The following is a 5,000-nucleotide window of genomic DNA, read 5'->3' as shown; positions in this document are numbered from 1 at the left end:
TACCACAGGGCTTAATTTCTCAAGCTTAGTACTTATTCTATTGGTTCTTTTGTTGAACCGTCACATTATGGGGATGTAAATAAACACATACGCAAGAACAGTATTATACACAGACGCGCGTGCACACATACACACGCACGCACACATACACACGCTCGCACACTCACACACACAGACACATGGACATACATACGCACATTCACACACAAACACGCACGTACGCACACACACACAAAGACACACACATGAATATATCTATCTATATACGGTGGGCTTCTTTCAGTTTCCGCCTGCCTAATCAACTCATAAGTCTTTGTTTACCTCTGGTTCTTGTAGAAGACACTTGCACAAGGTGCCACGCAGCGGCAGCGAACGCAGAACCATGTTGTTGGGAAGTACACTGCGTACCTCCCGCTACATCTGTATTGAGTTTCTGATTAATGCAAATAATTTTACGTGATAGACAAACAACCAGGCAGGCAGATAGACAGATAGACAGATAGATATATAGATAGATAAATAGACAGATAGATAGACAGATAGATTGATAGATAGTCATATTTTTATTGGCAGTTCCCTTGAAGTAAGCTGTTTCAAGCTGGTTGACAAAACTTCGAAATAACTATGATCATTAACAAAATATTTATCTCTACTTAAAATCCTTATGTTAATACTTTTTGTTTATAGATAACAAACATCTGCGTACAGCTATGTCTCTCTCTGTCTATACCAGTGTGAATTACAACTAAAGGAACAATGAAAACGAAATGCTGTTAGGTTGAATCGAATAACATCTGTTCGAAGTTGAGTTTGCGTGACATGAACCACTACTCGATGGGAATGACAAATTCAATATATACATGCGTGTGTGTGTTTGAGTGTGTACGTGAGTATGTATGTATACATGAATGTGCATATATAAATTTACACACATACATACGTACATAGTACACACACACACACACACGCACACACACACATACACAAATATGTATATATCTATCAAGACACATGACCTCACCACCACATGTTCTTATAATGCGTTGAAAGAACATACTTTGAACTTTGTGAGTTAAAAGACAGCAAAAACCAGCCCCGGTCAGTAAAAAATATTTCTAGTAAAATTCGATTTTTTTCAGCTGCAGAACCCTTTGGGCTATAGCATGCACTAGAGTTTATTCCATAATCTCCAATTTTTTTCTCTTTTATTTTTCTGTTTTTAAATTTTTTTTTATTTTATGATATGTGCGTAAAACGTTCCTTGTGAAAACAAACTAATACTTTTACAGTAAATCTGCTGTATGAAAAATTTTTACTTCGGAAACATATTTTTGTATTTTCATTCCCGTACCTATATACATATATGATAAAACTTTTCCTCTTATGTAAAAAAATATATAAATAAAGCTCATTTTATTCAAACAATATATATGTATAAAAATCTAGCGCATTTACAACTATCTTAATTTCCCCGATATATATATATATATATATATATATATATATATATATATATAATATATATATATATATATATTATATATATATATATATATATATATATGTATATATATATATATATATATATAATATATATATCTATATATATATATATATATATATATGCACTATTAGCTGGTCCCTCACCCTTTTATCAACCCTATTATCTCCCCTTATTTCGCTCTCGCGTCCTCATGTTTGATCTTTGACCTCGGCCGAAATCAGATCGCCTGTTGATTCGTTAGCTACTGCACGCATTTTTTTTCTCTCCTTCTTTCTGTGTTTTTCTCTTTCTGTGTATCTTTCTGTTGAAGAGCGTAGGCTCGAAACGTTAAAGACTTGTTTTATTTATATTTCCTGAGCGCCATACTAATACAATTGTTCGTTTGTTTTCCACCTGCCTTCGTCTTTTGTTTATTTTCATAAAGCTTCCCGTTATATATATATATATATATATATATATATATATGTATATATAACTAATGTAGGATAAAGTTTTTTTCGGGAAAAAAACCTTATCAATGGCAAGCATATAAAAAATACCTTTAAAGGTTACATTTATAAATAATTTATAAAAAGGACAAAAGAAAAATTCTAATGCCAAATATGCCGAAAAAAAGACAAAAATTGTCAATAACCATTATATTTTATGCGTCTCGAAACAAACGGATAGAAATTTCTAAAAATCCGTTATTACCGTATTGGTCCCAATTTCGGGGTTAATTCATAAGAATTTTCCCCTCTTCAGCGATAAATACGTGAGATGTAAATGAAATACTTACTCATACTCATGGAAAAAGCAAGTACTTTTACTCCCGAAAAAAACTTTATCCTGCATTAGTTATAGATTTAATAGTGTTCACTTCCGTATTCTCTCACTCTGTGAAAGTTTCTAGTTCGAATCACACGTGTCTCGACATGTGCCGAAGATTTTCTATTTTGGATATATTTGGGGTACTTAAGTCTGCTCAGGACTTAGTACTTGCTTTTTCCATGAGTATGAGTAAGTATTTCACTTATATCTCACGTATTTATCGTTGAAGAGGGGAAAATTCTTATGAATTAACCCCGAAATTGGGACCAATACGGTAATAACGGATTTTTAGAAATTTCTATTGGTTTGTTTCGAGACGCATAAATTATAATGGTTATTGACAATTTTTGTCTTTTTTTCGGCATAGTTGGCATTAGAATTTTTTTTTGCCCTTATTTTTGTCAATTATATATATATATATATATATAATATATATATATATATATAATATATATATAATATATATATATATATATATATATATATGTATATATATATATATATATATATATGTGTGTGTGTGTGCTACATAAATAATATTTTAATAAACAAACCCGAAATTGTCGCTTCAAACCGGATAATATCATTACGTGCATATTATACAGTTATATATATATATATATATATATATAATATTATATTAGAAAAATGACAAGTCGATCGTCTTAAAAGAAGCTGACAAAGGTAGAGCATTAGTAATTATGGATACAGATTACTACAAAGAAAAGATACCAGAGATTCTTAACAACCAGAATACTATAAAGAGGAATCAACACAACCGGAGAGAGTAACTTTAAAAAACAATTGGAACATTAGTCAATGAATACCAGGACTCCTTTACAGACAAGGGGAGATACTATTTATGCAACTGAAGAACCAAAGAAAGCAATTTTTATGGACTACCTAAAGTTCATAAAAGTTCTGAAATACAGAGAGCCATAAAAGAACAGAGGAGCCATTATATAAGACTACAAAGGCTACAGACCTCACAATGAAACCAATAGTTGCAGGGCCCCAAGCACCAACACAAAAACTAAGCCATTTCATAGATGTACTCCTCAAACCTTTATGCCCACTGATACCAAGCTACATAAGGGATGACATAGACTTTCTCACACACATTCCAAAGACGGTTCTGGAAAATACCATACTTGCAAGCTTCGATGTCACAAACTTATACAAGAACATACCACATACCCTGGGTCTGGAGGCGATAAAACACTGAGTAGAAAACTACAAGGAATTCATAGATAAACGCTTCAAAACAGACTTCATCACCAAAGCCACCGAATTAATACTTGAAGAAAACACATTCACATTTAACAAGACATACCGACAGATAAAGAGCACGGCTATGGGTACGAAATTCGCACCTTCATGTGCCAACCTGGTTATGGGTTTCCTTGAGAACAAACTATACGAGGAAATAGGGAAAATCTTCGAACACGAATTCAGAGAAGAAATCAAGAGAAAGTGGAAACGCTACCTCGATGACTGTTTCATCTTTTGAAACAGATCAAAAGATCTACGAACATTCCACATCATCCTCAACACACTGCACCCATCTATAAACTTCACGACAGAAACCAGCTATAACAAACTTCCCTTCCTAGACATCAACATCAAGATATACAAGTCCATTGTCACAACAGATATATACTACAAAAAAAACCGACACACCGATATTTAAATTTCTACTCCTGTTACCTATCCCATATAAAAAGAAATATTCCATATAGTATGGCAAGTCGCATATGCAGCATAGTGGCCGACTCACAAACACGCCAAATGAGGCTAAATGAACTTTAAAAATTCCCACTAGAAGAGAAATACCCACTCAAATTAATAAAAAACAGAATCTCAAAAGCAATGAAACTGGACATCACACAACTCAGAACTCCAAAAAAGAAAAGCAAAGAAAACATCATCCCATTCATAAACACACACAACCACAGATTTACCAACATGTTTCAAATTATACAATCAAACTTACCAATAGTCCTACAAAGCCCCAAAATGAGAAACAAATACTGCATAAGAAACAGTAAATACCAAGAGAAAAACCTGAAAAAACAACTGACAAGAGCAAAATTCTCATCAGAGAATGAAACCGAATTCTTTATGAAAGAATGTGGCGATAGTAGATGTGGGATCTGCAGTAACCCCATCTACAAATATATAGAGGAAAACAACCAAATAAAATTTAAGAGTGGACACACATTCAAAGCAAATGCAAACATGAATTCAAGACACAAAACTGAAAATATTGCATAACTTGTCCCACATGCAAGGAGAACTATAGAGGTGAAACTGGCAATTCTTTACGCCAACGAGCCAGAATTCACCGACAACATATCCAACAGGGAGAGTTACAAAAATTCCACTAAGTAATCACTAAGAAACATGTGGAGAAGGAAGATTCAAAATCTTTCCCTTCTATAAATGCCCAAGGAATGACACCTTCTTCAGAAAAAAATATGGAACAACGCTTCATAGCAAAATTCTCCCCCAAACTGAATGGCTGAAAATATGAAAATCACATCAACTTCCTTATAAACCTATCTGGAGCCCTAAGATATATGCATATGTGTGTGTGTGTGTGTGTTTGTATATACATAAATAGAAATATTCTTGCATCCAGATTTTCCAACCCATACCAGCATGGAAATCAAGCATTGGACAATGA

At 33.3% G+C, this 5,000-nt stretch overlaps 1 long non-coding RNA gene across 1 annotated transcript in view; it reads left to right on the top strand.

Moving 5' to 3' along the window:
- The window catches only part of LOC118765527, a 12,863-nt gene extending 8,008 nt beyond the window's left edge, over positions 1 to 4,855 (top strand). Inside the window, exon 3 of the long non-coding RNA XR_005001390.1 lies at positions 4,784 to 4,855. This is a non-coding gene — a long non-coding RNA (uncharacterized LOC118765527). The remainder of the gene's footprint in view (positions 1 to 4,783) is intronic.
- Positions 4,856 to 5,000: the final 145 nt, after the last annotated feature.

This window comes from Octopus sinensis, linkage group LG12 (genome assembly GCF_006345805.1).
Source record: "Octopus sinensis linkage group LG12, ASM634580v1, whole genome shotgun sequence".
In the NCBI taxonomy this organism is placed as follows: domain Eukaryota; kingdom Metazoa; phylum Mollusca; class Cephalopoda; order Octopoda; family Octopodidae; genus Octopus; species Octopus sinensis.
Note: the sequence above shows the minus strand (reverse complement) of the source record. Positions and strands in the feature narration are given on the sequence as shown.